The sequence below is a fragment of the Poecilia formosa genome, unplaced genomic scaffold (assembly GCF_000485575.1).
Source record: "Poecilia formosa unplaced genomic scaffold, Poecilia_formosa-5.1.2 Scaffold197, whole genome shotgun sequence".
Lineage (NCBI taxonomy): Eukaryota > Metazoa > Chordata > Actinopteri > Cyprinodontiformes > Poeciliidae > Poecilia > Poecilia formosa.
In genome coordinates this window covers 328,454-347,126 of record NW_006800136.1, presented here as the reverse complement: position 1 = coordinate 347,126, position 18,673 = coordinate 328,454, and the positions used below count along the sequence as shown (strand labels likewise).

The 18,673-nt window shown below is 39.0% G+C and overlaps 1 pseudogene; it reads left to right on the top strand.

Annotated features, from left to right (window-relative positions):
- The window catches only part of LOC103148106 (neprilysin-like), a 73,736-nt pseudogene that overhangs the window by 28,682 nt on the left and 26,381 nt on the right, over window positions 1-18,673 (top strand).

Here is an 18,673-nt window from a genome sequence, read left to right as displayed (position 1 = left end):
CTCTCAACAGCTGCATACGTCTGAAAACACCTGGACACTGGAGGGCTTTGCCTGGATTACAGCTGTAAAACAAAAAAAAGAAAAATGTGTGCGTGCTTGTATAGTCAAGTAAATAGTGTGGTTTGCAGTTCCTTGTAAATGCTTCGGATGGTTCTTCACTCCTGCAGAATGCCGTAAATGATTAATGATGTATATATATATATATTTTTTTCATCTCTAATGCCCTCAGCATTCATGCACACAAGCTTTCTTTTTCTTTTTTTTATATAGTTTCACTTCCTACCTCCCTCTCAGATGTGGCATACTGTGCAATAATTTTCCCAATTGACCATGAGCATTTTAATTACTAATTAGTTTGTTTCCCAGAAGAGGAAGGCAGCAACTGTGAGAGGATAAAAGGCTTTGTTTTGAGGAAAAAAAAAAAAAGAAAGATCTTGAGTTGAAGTTAAACCAAAGGTGGATGACAGCTGGAGATGGTAGGTGTTGAAATGTAGCCCACAAAAAGAGGGGCAGCCTGGGCGTGAAGTGCAGTTTGTAACCAGGGGAATGGCGGCGTACCAGTTTAAAGGATGGGTCAAAGCACATGAAACGGCATGTGGTATTCATCTCCTGGCTATAGCCTGTGTATCGGTGACTGCTCTTTACAAACTGCTGACTTCCTGCTTTTTGCATGACTTCGGGACTTTTTATGTTTTCTTTTTGTTTTTGTTTTTTTACTCGTATATTTGAGTCTAAGCTCGTTTCTCATTGAGATTGCAAATTTCTGCGCACTTAAAAGCCCATTTAAGTAGCTTGGATTATCAGATATGTAATGCAACAACAACTTAAGTGGAGATTTTTATTTTTTTTAAACATCTGGGATCAGTGTGGACGTTCTTAGCCTGCAGTCGTGATTCTTATCAATGTACTGTCGCTCTGTTTGATACACCAGTGCAAAGGAAATGCTAAATGTACTTGTAGAGTTCTTTTAGTCCAGTGGAGGACAATTTGTCATTCACCGATTCACATTCACACAGTAATGGTGGTAAACCACCAGCAGCAGGCAAGTGAAGTGAAATGCCCAAGGATACCAAGACCAAGCAGGGATTTGAACCACCGACCCTCTGGAAACGGGACAAACTCCTACCACCTTTGTCACCGTCATGCCCCAGAGTGGCAGACAATTTTTACGTGAAAGGAAACCGATTCACCGGTTGTCAAATTTGACTGAGATCTGAAAATATTGGCATGCATTTGTATTCAGCGCCTCTGAACTTGCCGGATCACCCTTCTGTTGCAAATGGAGCGAAACGTTTTGCCATGTCCATTTTGCACATCTTTCGTCCAATTTTCTTTGCAGAAAAGCTCAGACTGGACGGAGAAGTGTCTAAAAATTACATTTTAATTTCTTGCCATAGATTCTCATCTGGATTCAGACCTAGTCTTGGCATTGATCGTCGTCGCTCGATTACTTGGATTTAAACTGTTCCATTGTTGCTTTGACTGCATGCTGAGAGCTGCTCTGTGAGCAGGGAAACCTCCACACTGGTCTGAAATGTTGTGAAGAAAACTGTATTGACTCCATAACACTTCCGCTGATGATACAGGTGTGTCTATAAATGGTGATGACTCCAATCAGTTAGGTGGAGCTTATGCTTATCCTGAAGATGTGAAAACGTACAATGGATGATATTAACTTGGTTATCTGTAATCTGCATGTTCAAAAGAACCTTTTTGACCTGGATATGTTATTTATTCCAAAGTCGAACAAGTTTTCAGGAGTTTTTAAGAGTGATTCAGGAAAGGTAGTCTGTTTTTAAGTGCTGAGCTATTGTAAAGTCTTGGCTTTGGGAAGTCTAAAACATTTGTTTTGTTTTTTTGTTTGTTTGATGAAAATTAGAGGTCATATTGCTACAGTTTTAATTTCTCTGATCATTGGCTCTCTGTTAATTCTGGAATATAATCTAAAATGTTCCTTTGATAATCCAGTTCCCTCAGACATGATTGTTTAGCAGACTGTCCTATGTTCGCTCTCAGACCATCAGCAGGGTGACTGCTGCTTCCTAGAATGTCTAAAAGTAGAATGGGAGGCAGATCTTAATTATCAGGCTCATCTCTTCTGGATCCAGCTTCCAGTTTACCGAGTACTGCGTCTATTTTTAAAACTGAGCTTACTTTTTTTTTTTTTTTTGAGAAATCATACAGTTGGAGGTTACCCCATCCGTCTCTCTGGTTACAGTACTATAGACCGAGGTTGCAGGAGGACACAGATTTTCCTCACTCTGCTGTTTCCTCACTGACTCCTGCTATTTGCTACCCAGAGTTATTGCACTTAATGCTTCTTTATTTTCTTTCTTTAACATACAATCTTTATTGAAGCTGCACCTGGCCTGTTTAGCTGAAACGCCTTTTGTGACCCTGTCTGTCTTGAACTCTGAGGCTAACGAACAGAGCCTCAGCAGCGTATAAATACATGACTTCACCCACAGAGCCAGGTTCTGTCGCAGGTTTCTTCCTGTCAAACGGCGCTTCTCTTTAACAGGAATCAGTCTTGTCACCAGATGTTATGGTGTGAGCTGCTTGGATCATATGCTCAGTAACTCTGCCAGGTTATCTTGGATAGAAGGAGCTTTGCTACGTTTTATAACCGACATCGACTCTGAATCTGTGTAAAATTTGGTTGAATTTACATTTTTTTTCTGTATTTATTTATTTATTTTTTTGTTGTTGTTGATTTGGATGATTTAAGTGAGGCTTAGCATTTTGCATGTGTGCTTACCAGTCCAGTTTGGATCTCATGTGGCCAGAATATCTTCCTTCCCATGTTCTCTTCATAACCCTGGAATGGTTTGAGATAAATTTCACGGATTCTTAGGACCGTCTCTACAATGACTCTTTTCTTACGAAGCCCAGATTTGGAACGAGCGCAACTTATAATTATCCTATCATATTGTCCTAGTTGAGCTGTAAAGTAGCTCATCCAGAGTTGCCATAGTTGCTTCTGATTGATGATCTCCTCTCCCAGTCGATCAGTTATTGGTAAATGGCTCTTAGTTTTCCAGCTGTGCTTCAAGCGCTTCTGCTTTGCATGCAGAACCAAACGGTAATCTGAACAAGCTTGGGATGCTGTTCTATTACTGATAACAAAATAATGATAATAAATGATTAATAAAATCATAAAATATGTAATAAAATCATAAAAATTATAATAAAATTAAAAATCAAAGTTTCCCCCAGAAAACTTGCTAAGTTTGTTAGCTGGGCGGTCAGGCAGTCATTCATCCAGCGGCCCGTCGTGTTTTTGAGTTGAATGTTTAAAGTTGACAGGAAATTTGAAAATATCACTTGATAATTATGTGTTGTTGGAAGATTAACACCTTAACACCAAGTATAAAGTTTTAAAAAATGCAAACATTTTAAAAAGAATTGATTAAATAAGCAATGCTCAGCCTGGTGGGGGCACAAGTAAAGCCTGGTGGCCCGCCAGGCTTGTAATACACTGGGGGGGAAACCCTGAATAAAATTTTATTTTTAATGCCTTTTATATATCAAATTGAAATCTCAAAATTAAAAGGTTTTATTATCCAACTACTTCTCTGCATCATAAAGGTTGCACTGGATTTTATTTAGGAGACTCAAAGTAGAAGCAGCTGTATGCACCCCCCAACTTATTTATTTTTATTTTATTTTTTGCTCATCTGTTAAAATAATTTTGAAAATGCCTTACTTCCAACCTCACCACTCCTCGTTTGTCCCGCACTATATAAATACTTAAATTAAGAATCAACAAGGAACAATCTAATAAACAGGAGGGACATTAGCAAAATGATGAGTGGCAGAATTTAGTTTGACAGACGGGCGACTCCAAGAACAGATGCGCCTCACTAAAAGGTTTCATTCTTTTAATAATGATTGCATGTCACCCCCTTGTACATAAGTGCACATTACTGAGTTTCATTAATGAGCCACTAACCACTCTGTCTGAATCAGCTGCAAACAGGTATGTCAGAAGTGAAAATCCTTCTGCTGAAGCGGAGCTTGTTCTGTCATTACAATGCGAATAGGACTCTAAGCTATAGTTTAAAGTTATTAAAATATCGATTTGAATTCTAAAGCTTTCTCTTGGGCACGCTGGCTCTTCCCCGCATTCCTTGAATGTGTGTCGTGCATGTTAAGGAACCGTGCCGCGTTTTAAAGCGCCTGCATCCCGGAGATTTATTCTCGACACTCATCCTGAATTGCCTGAAACACCTCATTTGTTGTCCAGGATTGAAATGCATTTGCATAATATGAGACGGAGACTAAAAATTATGCGTTTCACAGAGATGAGAGCTTCTGTGGCGGTGCATGAGACGACGCTGTTTAACATTAAAGCACACGAGAATATTCTGGTAGACGTTATAATCAGGGTTTTATGGTGTACGACTGCAGTGGCGGCAACTCCTATATGAGCATTCAAAATATTTTCTCCGGAGAATTTGCGATGCAGCACGGCAGTCGGCTCAATCATGAAGGCCAGAAAGGTGACGCCGATTTAAATGACTAAAGTTCGTCTACAAACACTGGATTTTTTGTTTTTTTTGTTTTTTTTGTTTTATATCTACCTTTGGGTGGGTTATGACCCATCTCAGCTCTTACTGCGCATAAATGCTAAAGAGATCAAGTCAACACACACACACACAAACTCTCTCTCCCATGGGCAGTTTATTTGAAATAACCTGTGTAAGTGCATGTTTTTAGACTGCAGTAGAAAGACGAGAGTCCCCAGAGAAACGAGCACAGTGAGCACATAAAATGTACGTGCAAGAAGGCCCCTGGTAAGGATTCAAACCGAAGACCTTCTCGCTGCAGTGCAATCAGGCTAACGATTGCATCACTGTGCAGCTCCAGCATCCCAACAGCGGCTACACAATACCGGGTAGAACTTATAAATGAATAAAAATGCAGTTCAAAAGAATTTCAGAGAATACGGCGGTAAATAAATCTAAAATGGGATGTGGGGGCGTAGGGGGAGGTTTGCGATCAGCTGATCCATTCATATTAATAGTGTTTTGAGAGGTTGGTTCTTTAATCTTTAAATCAGAGCGTCTGCCTCCCAAACCGGAACCGGGAACGGCTTTCAAAGAGGGACCTGATTACTGGAGGTTCTGCCTGGCATTTTCCATTTGGAGACTCCAGAATCCAAAATAAGTTCCACTTACAGAGGAGGGATGTGTGTGTGTGTGTGTGTTTAAAGATATACAGCTCAAGGGACTGAATATTATCGAGCCCAGTTTTGAAGATTTGGCTTTTGGAAGTAAAATATTGAATTTATAGATGCGTATATTTGTGGTTATTTTTCTCTTTCCGTTTTATTTAAGATGAGACATTTACCACAGCTGCTGTTTAACAACATGATGGCTCCTATTGAAAATAATGAAAAAATAACTGCATATCATCAGCAACAGTTTAATGTTAAACAATATAAAAAGTCAATTTTTGTATACAATGTCTCTCTTGCATTGTAGGTACCTCTCGGTTAAATAAGACATCAATAAAAAGTTCATCTTTTTCAGCAGTTCAGTCAATTTATTAGCCATAAAGAGTCATATCTAAAGAAATTAGCTCTTTAAAGTGTCATGGAAACTTAATTGAAAGGTAAATGAGCTTTTGTCCCTTCAACAGGCTGGGGGAGATTCACAAAGTATGAATTGCAGCTGAAGAAGGTTTTTCGCAGCACAGCGGTGCGTTGGCATGTTGCAATAACGCAGCAATCAAATTGTTCTCATGTAAGACTGATTTCTAAGAAAACATACTTTTATTTTTTTTTTTTTTGTTTTACTAGTTAAAGGCCATAAGCATCAAAATTGATGCACATAAATAAAATATCTCAATCTGTGTGACTCGATCAGTGCAACGTTAGAAAATGGCTTCTGCTTTGTTTCTAAAGCCAAGGAGGGCGTTTGCCTTGCATCTTCCAGCTATAGCCAGATTTATGTGAAGGTTACTAAAACCTCGGGAGGGTTCAGATAAGAGCGGAAAACTCCTCCAGGTTTCGAAGGCCTTTAACGCCCCTAACGTTGTTTCCCAGACTCCCTGTGAGAAACTTTGATCGCTCTGGTCTGTTCTAACTAGACGGTCACTATACTGGGGTTATCAGACACCGGACATGTCTGTCTGCTGTTCTCACACGGATGAATAAAGTGGTGTTTAAGTGAAAATGACCAATCTCTGCTTGGTAGCGAATCCTGACGGTTCAATAAGGAAAACTCTTCATTTAATTTTTTATTTTGCATCATCACTCAAAATGGCTTGCACTTCAACTGTATTTCTATAATTTACTTGAATTCAAATTTAAGACTTTATTAATTAAATCATGATAAAACCCTGATCTTTCTTTTTGATTGGTGTTAGGACAACTCCTCTACTGGATGTCATTCAGGGGAACGTCACGGTTGTGGAAGATTTATTAAAAAAAAAAAAAAAAGTGTTTCAAGAAACCTGAGTGAAGTTGGCCACCCTCCTCTCCCCCCTCCACACACACACACACACACACACACACACACACACCTTCTTCAAATCAGACAAAATTAGTGTCAAACATTTGTGCTGGTTTGTGAAGCAAAAATGATCATTTGTGCCGCTATCATTTTAAAGATATCAAGGAATGTTTCCAGAGGTCATGAAAGGTCAACTTGCTGCCCCATGCCTTCTTCAAATCAAACATAATCCGTGTCAATCAACTCGACTACGTTTGTACAGCAACAATTTTTGTTTGTGCTGCTCTGAAGATATTAATGAAAGTTTCAAGGTCAAAAGGTCAACCAGCTCCCTGCCCCCCAAATTTTACTAAATCAAAATGACCTTTAAACTTTCATTAATATCTTCAAAGCCAAAGCAGCACAAATAAAAAAATTTGCTGCACAAACGTAGTCGAGTTTGATTGACATGAATTTTGTCTGATTTGCAGAAGCTAGAAGGAGCTGGTAGACCTGACCTTTCATGACCTCTGGAAACATTTCTTGACATTTTTTTAAAATGATGGCGGCACAAACGAAAATTTGACGAAGGTCAACTTCACTCAGGTTTTCAAGAACCGTACAAAAAGAAAACAGTGTTTTTAAATCCTGCTGCTCGGTACTTTCTGCCTTTTATGTTTTAGGCATGTCTCTGCTCAGGCACGACTGACTCTTAGCTGCGTTGGCCATCATTAAGTGCTGCAGAAGCTTATTAATCGCCCGTTCATTTCAGGTAGGTGAGCAGGATAGCGGTTCATGAGAGCCAGGAGTGAGAAACACTGCCCCCCCACACCTTTTTTTTTTCTTTCTTTTGTTCTCCCTCAAGAATTTCAAGAAGTGGTGGACTTTAAACTTTATAACGGAGTATGTTGAGAGAGACATGCACACGGTGTTAAATGACCTTATGGAATGGATTTGGAACGCAAACATAAATCAGTTGAGCTGGGCTTTCTGTAAGACCAAGATAAATGCAGGAGTCCCACAGCTTATTGGAGCAGCCCCTATATTTCCCTCTCCCTGCAGCACAATTAGTCCTTCCTGTCTGGACTAATTCTGTCTGTACACTTCCAGCTCATCCGGGGGAAAAGATTATTATCCTGAGTGGGAACATCTTCGCAGCCTTTGCCCTCCTTGTTTAGATGTGTGGCTTGAGAAAAATTTGTTTTTTTTTTTACTTTTCAGCCATGACATTTCTAAGTAGGATCACATTCCTAGAATGATGATTCCCCTAATATGAAGTCAAAAGCACAGAAATCAAGAATTATAATGGGGGTTAAAATGTTGGGTAAAAGTTGTGTAAATGAAAACGCAAATGATTTTGTAAAATCTATAACTGCTACTGTGGCTGATTAGTGGTTACACCACCAAAAGAATCTTTATATACACAAAATCTATAATAATAAAAAAAAACTGCCTCAAATTATAATTTTCAACTATAAAAACGGCATAAAATTGAAGTTATACAACACTTAAAACAATGGAGTAAACCTTTAAATCTCAAATGTACTTTTGTCCTGCTTTTTTTAAGTTGTACCTACTTGTTAACCAAGTGAAATTTGGTTAACTTTCAACCTTTTTGCATTTAAACATAGAAATGTAAAGCAGTATATGGCAAAACCAATTTGAAATCTCTTATGCTGGACAAAATGACAAATTTTGGTGGCACAAAATTATCAAATTCTTTCAAATACAACCTTGTGTGTTTGTGTGTGTGTGTGATTGCTTTAGTTTTAAACCTTTGTTGTGGTTAAACACGAGTGTTTTGCAGTCTGTAATCCAACCACACACACGTGATCCGCGCCCTTTTGCGGAAGGCACCCTGTGAAGGGTCTCTGGGTTAGGACTTCATTACAATTAAACGAGCGCATGAATAGTGCATGCATGGTAATAAGTTGAAAAGGAGGATTAGGCAAATAACCACATGTATAATCTAAAGCGAGATGCATTCAGGCACGACGGAAAGAAAGAAAGCAGATTTAAAGGAGACAGATTATGCCCCTTTTTCAAGAAGCTGACACAATTTCCAGAGTTCTTAGCGAAATGTATGAGATGCTTCGGTCAAACTACAACAGGATTAAAGTTTCAAAGCCCTCTTATCGAGCCTGTCTTCTAAAGTCCTTTGCATCTTATCCAAAATGGGGCATGGTGAGACACTTGACTCCAATCCTCTTTTCTATGCATGGAAAAAACAAAAAGAAAAAACAAAGCCAAAAGAAAGTGGTCAGTCTGACCCATTCAAAAGCCAAAGATAGACCAATTTATGTTCCCTAAAATGCTAACGTTCACATCTTCTGCCGTTTGTTCAGAAATGGCTCCGTACGTCACTTCAGGACCAAACGACACAACTGGTGATCAATGGGGAGCTGGGGCGGATGGTGCAGGTGGATCCTATTTTGAATATTCTTGAAGGGTTTGTTTTGGAGTCATGTTAACAATGAAACTCAAATAGAATTACAAATAATCAAAAATTTGAAGCATTCAAAAAAAAAAAAAAAAAAAAAAACCGCTTGGAAATGAGGCTTGCAGCCAACTACAGCCCAAAATTCAGTTTTAGATAATTAGACTATTACTGAAATGATTATTTATAATATGTCCTGCACTATTATGGGGGTGGGAACAGCTGGATTGAGTCTTCTCCCACAAGCAGTCATGAATATCTCCAACAAGGGTTGACCACAAAAGCTCATTAAGGAATTGGATTTCTGCAAAGTATGAGCTAATGCTTATGCAGATCTCAATCATGCCACTGTGTACATCATTATTGGTTACTTTGTATTAATAAGCATGGTTATTTTATTTGAAAGCTTACATAAACATCCATGTATTTGGATTAAATTAAAAGTCTGTTTACCGTACCCTCCCCTCCCTTTACCCCTCCAGGTCAGTTCGTCTGGAGTCTGGTCCGGTTCAGTTCGCTGTGCCCTTTATTTATGGAAAGTTAACTGAAAGAAAAATGCGACGCATAAAAACGCACCCATGGACAAACCGCTGGCTGATCTTGTCTGTGCTAAAACGTGTCGACGCACCAATGCATTCAAAAAGAGCAGCTGTGCACTCTATAGTGTGTGGACGTAGTTTTCAATAAGCTGGCAGTAATTTAGATTTATTTTTTCTTAGTCTGCAATAAAAATAATTTTCAGTTTCATTAGCTGTAAGCCATAATCCTCAAATTAAGAGCCACTTGAAACCAATTTGCAGTGAATGTTGCAGTTCACTCATCACATTGATTCACTCAGTTTGGTTCCATATGTAGCCAAGCTAATTCTCAACAAATGTTATCTGAAAACACTTGACAAGACAAATGGTTTCAATTTTATATGCAGATATTTGTAATCGGATCAATCTAAATCAAATGGATTCCAGTTCAGGTTCATACATTCAGATACAGTGCAGACAAGTTCAGTTTATGCTAATCGGTGGAAATGAAAATGAATGTTGAATTGATTTATAGGGGTGAGTCTCTATAATCACACTCTGGAAAAAGTCACTGCTGGTCCATTCAGCTGTTTATCTGAGGCTTTAGCAGCTCTTAAGTTGCTCTGAAAGACGGATCGACTTTGTCATTTTACTAATCTGCACCTCCCTTTGTTTTTAGGGCGGGCGTTTTAAAGGACATTGAACAAAAGCAGAGGAACACAAGTCGCGTTTGCTTTGCTTCTCGGGTTTTATTTATCACACCGTGTTGTTGTTTGGTCCCAAACTTACAAAGCGGAATAAAGGATTCAGCTTCCCTCTTATTTTTTGATCTCGACTCAAAGTGACGTGAGTGATGTCCTTTCTGGACTCCAGGGAGAGTTCCTTTTCAGCTCCCTCTGTAATTTAAGATCCATCCTCTTTCCTGTATTGATCCCGGTGCCACGTTGAGATGAAGCGGGCGAGTGATGGTGTGTATCGGTTGATGCAACATTTGAGATGACACTGAGTGACAAACGGGGCTGATGCCATGTTCAGATGGGTGAAGGCTTGTCAAAGTCAAAGGGTTGTTCTACTTACAACATAATCCATTTCAGTTGGTAAACCTCTTAAAAGGTTTCCATTTTTCCTGCTTTCACTTTAAGACTTGTACTATATGGTGAACAAGTAGTTCTGTGTATCTCCATTATTTTGATTTAGCAAATTTGAATAACAAGTATAATTTCAAAAATCTTGTGTGCTGTTGCTACAATAGTACTTTTTGTTTTACACCAAAACAAATGGTAGAAGTGCATATTTCATGCGTCACACTGCAAATGTTAAAATATTTAAGAGGTCTTGTTAATGCCATCCTAATGCAGAAAGTCATACATGCTTAGAAAAGCTGTTTCTACAGAAGCAACACAGAATGCCTGATTAGAGAGCCAAAGACCTTCGATGTCCATTCACACCAGCCCTGTTTAGTCTGCTTTAATTGAATTCTACTTTGTTTGCCTGGAAGGTCTGGCATGTTTGGGGAGGTGTGAATGCAAAATCCAACTCTGACATGGAGCAAACGAGCAAATTTTGGTCCGCATAAAAACCGAGGTTTCGATTTGGTTGAAGAGAGTGGTGCAGTTCAAATGCAAATGCCAAGGAAACATGGGGACTGGTGCAAAAGCAGGAAGTAGACCAAAGCACTGAGCATTCTGGGTAAATACAACTAAAACAAATGCTAGTCTAATGCTAGCAGGAGAAATGGCTTGTAGTCTTTTTACCAAAGAGAAATGCTACAACTGCTGAAATCTGACACTACCTGATTCCTGCTTAAATTTCAAGAATGTTGCATTCATGTGGTTTTCAGAGGTTTTTGCATCATTTCCTTCAACGATGCACAATCTCCTTTGGGAGGTCTTGGTTCTGTACCAACGCAGGTGAGGGGTGGAACAGGTTTTTTCCAACTGGTTTGCATCGTTTGACACAATGCAGTGTGAAAGCGAACTGCACCCGCTGACAAGATCACAAATGTTGCGATTTTGGTCCGCAACCGAACAGTCTAATGGACCGCCAGGCGCTAAAGCTCCCTTAACTTCAATTAAACTCGAAGTGCTTGATGATGACCACTGAATGTGGAGGGAGAAGTTTGAATGGGGGTTGGAGGACAAATGGTAACCATTTGGTCCCGTCTTTATGGAGCCTTCGATAAGTTTTCACTGAGGGATTCCTAAACTAACTACAAATGGCAATAGAAGCGGTTTATTCACTGTGACACTAAAGTTTACTCTTTTTATACGTAAACATATTTCCAACACACTCGGGCCTGTATGTTAAGACAAATTGGCATAGGACTGTGCGTCTTCCTAATAACATTAATTTTTAAAACGCAATACGCAAAAGGTCTTTTCCTTTCTTCTGAACTGTCATAAACAATAGCTGTTACAATCATGAGTTCAGTCATTAACATACATTTTGCATGTACTGAAAGTTTATTACAAGGCAGAAAGACTTGAAAGAGATTTACATTATGTATAATTCATGACTGTCTTCATAATGAATTCCAAATGGTTAATGATTAAAATTCACAAAAGGTCCCCACGCTGTAAATGGCAACAGATTAAAAAAACCCTAAATGTAGAAGATGAATATAGAAAAAAAAAATCATTCTCTATTTAAGGGTCAGGGACAAATTGTCAGCATTATAGATAAAGAAAAAAAGCTAAAAGTGACTTGGTGAGAATTGCATCTTCCTGACTGAGTGGGTTTTATTTTGAAAGGGCTCATTAGGGAGGGAGGAGTTTCAGTTTTAACTAGGACCTTTTTTCTTTTACTTTACATCTGCTTCATTTAGGACAGATTAACCAAACGCTAAGCAGTAACTGGTAATGAAATCCCAGTTAAATTAATGTGTACATGTTTTTTTTAAGTAGATGATGTTGTTTTTTTTTTAATCCACTGGAAAGAAATGTTTACACTACTTATAAGCTCTGTTAAAAACTGCACCTGTTACCTGCTTCTGTTTGTGGGTCTCGCAAAAAACGTTTCACATGACTCTCTTTTACAGCTTTGTTCCTAAATGTCAGAGTTCATACAAGCGTAAAACTCAGTTTAATCACTGGTTCTGAGGCATGTTTTTTATATAAAGAAAAGTGGCGGCTCTGGTATGATTGGGCATAAGTTAAAGATTTTGTACAAATTTGTTAAGTTATGACAGTCGGCCTTGTTCTACAACTAGAAAAGCTTTAATGAAAACCACAGATTTATCTAGACGGCATAAATAAAGACCCTGACCTTTGTAATCACTAGAAAATTTGCCATTTTTTAAAAAGCTCTTATGATTTTTTTTATCAACCTTTTTCTATTCATTATGTAGTGTTCTGCTTAACGAATCGCAGCTCCTGTTGCAAATCCAACCATGCAGCTCTGCACAGGCGAAGTCCTGCTGTCCTTCCCCCTCAGCTACGCCGGTTTCCACCACAGCATCGATCATTCCTTTTGGTTGACTGCTGGAAAAACGCTCGCCCGAGGCAGATGCAACTGGCATCTTTCTGCCCACAACAGGTCTTCAGGAGGCAATGAACCAGGGCAATAAAATCAACCACTGGGGTTTCCGCTTGTTTCTAAATGGCCTTTTACTGTCACATCTGTGGAGCTGTGGCTCCCAGGAGAAAGGAAGCCCCGTCTTTCACTTGGCTGAAATACAAACACTGCCCTGTTAAAATGCCTTGTTTAGAAATGGTTTCATTTTTCTATAGATGACTCTGGTACTGCAATAATCTCTTGTGTTTTGTTTTAATTAGTGCAGAGTACACTTTGGTGCTCCAGGCTTGTCGGGTTAATACAAATTTACTTATTTAAAGGGAAATGCAAAACGATTCACACCTTGAACTCTTTGACCTCTTGCATGTTTTGTCATATTGCATACACTGGGGTCTTTAACTGGAATTTTATGTGACCAGAAATGTCCCCTCTAATTTTTTATGTGTCTGGACATAAAAAACACTGAGGACCGCTGTGGGCAACGTCAGATGTGCGCGCTGTGGCCACACACCAGTACAACACCGGTCATAAATCTGGGATCATAGCAAGTTGCATGGCTTATTAAAAGAATCAGATTACATCAACAATTTCCATTAGTTTGCTTTTAATATGAGAAATGTCCCCCACTTGAAATGAAAAAAACAAAAACATTGCTGTTTATGAGATGCGTAGAGTGTTGTAAGAGTCCCGCTTTAACCACGGTGAGAAATGAGACATTACACCTTCAGACATAACTTTTTGTTCACATTAAAACGTTCACATTTTGCACAATGAAATGTGTGCTGTAGGTTGTGATGCAGTATAAATTCTTGTAAAATATTTAATTGCACTTTTTTTTTTTCCATGTCTGTCCGTCTCACTTCTCCAATGGTTGTTCGCTTTGGTCCAGGTTGATGGCCCCGTCTGCTTCTTGCTTTGACTTTATGTGCATCAGCCGAGTCCAAATGTGCCACTTCAAGACGATTTCTGGATGCTGTTTCGATACGATTCGTTATACTAAATCCTCTTTAACAATCGACACTGGATGTTTGAAATGTAGCGCAAATATCCACAAGCTGCGAGATCTCCTCTATGTCCTCACATCTGAGAATGTGCTGATTGAGCCCTGTTTAAGTTTCTGCTTATGTGCTTGAATTCAGCATATTGACTGTTTATGGCCTCCCATAGACTGTGGGAGGGGGAAATTGGCCTCATGCTTCTTTGCCAGTGTAGAAATGTCTGCTGATCCACAGTCAAAACTGATGTCTGAGCTCAGTGCTTCAGTGTCAAATACAGACCACTCCTTTAAATCATCCTCTGGAGAAAGAGCATCCACGTGATCGCAGAGCTTACTAATAAAAAGACTAATCTCACCAGGATTTCTCAGGTCCCCATTGCCTCCTTGACACGGTCACTCCACTGTACTGCTCAAACTCCGACAGCCATTCCATCTTAAGCGAAGCGCATTTCTTTTCTACTTTGGCTTAGTGACTTGTTGTCCCACTGCCCCTTCGCTTCTCGATGAGGTGTTTAGGAAAAGTCTTTTTCGTTTTTCGAGTGAGCAATACACTAAATCAATCAGAGAAATACACATTTGTCTTTAGATATTTTATTTAGAAAATCAGAGTAAATATCAGCATCTGAGAAAAGAGCAAGGGAGAAGAAGAAGAAATGAAACTTAATGCATACATTTCTCCTTTTACATCTTATCAGTCACATACACGGTGCCTTCCATCCATGTCTCTCCTGTAGGGAGTTTCTCCAAGTTTCTCCCGTCTCTGGTTAATTGGTACCTCTGTCCCTAAATCAAACCTGATTCAAAGGAGTTGGGAAAAGGAAGAACAACATCTTCACTGAAACCTTCATCATCAGTTCATTCTTCCCAGTAAATAAGCAAAAGTTTTATTTTCCAAGACGGGCGTTAGGTTTTGCGTCTCTTTTAGTACCCTGCACTATTCTTGCCTAGCTAACCTGCACGATGCCACAGCGCGTATGGCCAAGGCACATACACACAACAGCATGCGATGATTGGCTAAGTGAACCGTAGCGTATCGTTGGCTGGACACCTGTCAGCCAGAGTTGGATCTCAAAATGGCACAGAAAAAATGTTTTATTCTGACCGTCATGAAGGTAAATGAGTTCACTTTGTCTCATATGAGCAGACATGTTTGCTGTTTAGTCGACCTGACTTGAACCGCTCAACAAATATGCATTTTTCCAATGTCTTTCTTCCTGAAAAGTCAGATTTGTTTGAGGACCATCAGTTGCCCCCACCTGAGTGGTGGATCTTTTCAGCTGCTCCAGAGTCAAATTGTTGATTATTGGCCTCCATGACCGGCCAGCTTATGCAGACAACCACATCTTAGCAGTAGGCTCACAGTTGCACCACACTTTATGATGTTTTCTAACTGAACCCTGCTTTAAACTTTTCCCCAACCTTATCCCTAAATTGCCTGCTATATTTCTTGTTCTTCTGGTTGTCCATTAATCTTCTCAACAGACTCCATTAACTAATCTGAAGGTGGCGTGTTTCACCTGACCTTAGGGTATTAGCATAAAAAGGGGGCTGAATGCAGATGCATGCCACCTGCTTCAGATTTTTATTTGTAAAAGTTTCTGGTTGTAATTTAAAAGAATTGGAAAAAGTTTAAAATATGTTGCACTTTTGCAGGAAACTTTATATTGGAGCATTTTATTTTAGGTGAATGACATCCACCTCAAAGTACAGTATATTACCTGGCCAAAAAAAAAAAAAAGTACAGGTTAGGCCTCTGAAATCAAGCTGAAGGCAGGATGATGCTGCTGCTCTGGAAGCACTTTGGTAGCTTATTTCACCCTTCTTGGATTCAGAGATAAAGATGGATTGAGAATGCTTGGAGGATTAGCCGAACCAGACAAGGTTTGTGAGGAGCGACTGGCTGATGAAAGGAAGCAAAAAAAATGACTGTAGTTACCTGGGTGCAGTCCCAGAAGTCTGAAAGAGCTTTTGAAGTGATGGGAACATCTTCAGAATGAGTGAGTTTTTATTTTTTTTTATTTTTGTCCTCCCTCTCATTTCCCTAAACCATCAAAAGCACCTCATCCTTTTTAACCGTCCAGATTGCGGCAGATGTCACGGCCGGACAGCAGGGAAGGGGGGGGGAGAGAGGGGTTGTCCACTCACACAGTCAGTTCCCAAAATGACAAAAAAAAATAAAAAGTAAAATGAAAATTTGTAAAAGCGCACGTGGGGTCAGTACGACCCCACCGGGCCATCCAGAGTAAAAATAACCAAGTAGCTTAAGATTGCAGGAGAGTTAATGATTTTAAATCTATTCAAAGGCATAAAGTCGACTTGAACTCATGACAGCACTGATGTTTGTTGTTACAGGACGGTGGAAATTAAAGCATTGTTTTTTGTGGAAACTTGTACTGCTTTATAATGAGGCTTTTTGAATTTTCAAAGCGCCCATCTACAAACACTTGGCATTTCATTTTTAGTTCTGTTGCCAACAACATAATAAAAAAAAATAAAAAAAAACAGAACCTGGATTGAGAAGTTGAACTTTGAAGTTGTTTTTCCACTTTTTTCATAAAAAGTGAACCATGTTTTTATTTCTCTTCCATTTATAAATTACATATTGCCTCCTTTGTCAACAACTGCATTCCGTTGCCAGGGCTTTTGCAATGATTGCGTTAGTTTCCAGGGCTCTTGGTGACACTGGGACAAATTGATAACGTAAGCACCATCATTTCATTTGAACCTTTGCACTTAAAAACGGTTCTTCTTCTTCCTGCAGGCGTTTGGTGCTCCCACTCCCCCTCTTCTCCCTCTAAATTCCGACAGGTGCTCTGATTTCACCTTTATCTTTGTCCTTTTTTTTTCATGTGTGCTTTTGTTTGTGCTTATATGCAGGTGTCCTTGAAAAGACGGTGGAGAGGGAGGCTGCTGCTCTCACCAAGGCAAAGACACTTTACAAGTCCTGCATAAACGAGAGTGAGTCAGCAGACATGATATGTGAATGGACTAATCCATTGTAGATAAACTGTCATGTTTTGTATAGGCATCACTTTGTGCAGCTGTTGAAGGTTGTGCGTTTGCTTCAGTTTGCTGAAGATGATAATGTAATATTGGATACGTCAAACACGGTCATCTTTGTATTTTGTACATAAGCTGCACATAACATAACATTTGTATGCATGATCTAGACATTATAATGATCACACAAAAAACTTGAAAATACTTTTTACTTAATCTGGAACTTGGAAATCTTGCCCCAGAAAATGTTTTTCCAAGTTGTTGTAGTTTATGACCCTATTTGGAGAACTTGAATACACATTTCCTATCCAATAGTATTTCAAGACTGAACAGAAGGGTTCAATATATAAGTTTAAGTAAAAACCAAGAAGAAAAAATGTGTAAACTTTTGTTTGAAATGAAGATGTAGTAAAATTACATTTTCAAGGGGGTAAAAATGTGAACTTCAAAGGAATGAGCCTGAAACTGACTAGTGAATGTTGCTTTTTTTTCAGTTTGTGTAAAATTACTGTCTGCAAGCTAATTTCTGTTTCATCAATACTGCACTGTAGGCTTAATAGAGCTGAGAGGAGGGGCTCCTTTGCTCGACATGCTGCCAGACATCTTTGAGTGGCCCATGGCTGTGGACAACTGGGAGGATGACTATGGTATTGCATTTTTTTTTAAACCTTTCTTCCTCTTGCTACCATCACGCTATAAATCACTTATTGCATTTCTTCCCTCGCACATCCTCCTTCCTCCGATCTTATTTCTTCAGGGAAAACCTGGAGGTTAGAGGATGTCATTGCCAGGTTAAATGAGAAATATGGAACTCAACTCCTGGTTAACTTTTTCGTTGGTACCGATGACAGAGACTCCACTTCATACATCATTCATGTACGTATAAAGCTTGTGGCTGTAAAAAACCCCTTAAGGCGCATCTCAGTGCATTTGACTTCAGTGTGTTAATTTATTTAACTAATTTTGACATGGTGACGATTGAAGCATTTAATTTTTTTTTGTCACAAAGGTTTCATTGTTTTAATGTGGAAAACAATGAAATATTTGTCCTCAACCCTTATGTTTGTTTCCATTTTGTGTGCCGATTGATGGCAGTCAGATAGCTGATAAATCAGGCGTATTAAATGATTTATCAATCATTTTATTTAATTCTTGGCAAAGTCTCTCTTGTGAACAAGATATTTAAATCTCAGTTGGACAAACCTGGTAAAATAGTCGTTATTCCAGTCTATGCCAATCCTTGCTTCTTGAGTGCATTTTCCTGATGCACTTAATTCTTCCACTCAACTTTCTATTTATAGTTGGAAGAGGCATTTAGGAATAATTTTCTGTCGTGCATTAATTTTTTGTTTTTTGTAGTCTGAACACAAACTTCTGAGTTTTCACTAGCTAAAATCTACAGTCTTTAAAACAAATTGAAATGAACTCTTATAAAAATCTAAGGGATGGACGTCTCTGTATATGTTTTATCTGTCTACTGAAATACTTTTTGGTTGCATTCTGTTCAGCTGTACCTCTATCTCTTTATCCAGGAACTTGAATATTGTCTTTTTTTTCTTTTTCTTTTTTTTTGTCTTTGCCAGTTTGACCAGCAAACAACCCTTGGCCTCTTGTCCAGAGATTACTAGGTCTGCGAGGGTCCCTATGCAGAGGTGTGCTGAAATGTTTTAGTTATGTGTAATTAACTCTCAACCAAAGCAGTTGAAAAAGTTCATTTGTGCTTGTGTTGGTTTATTTTATTGAAAGATTAACATGGAAAGCTGGTGTTCCA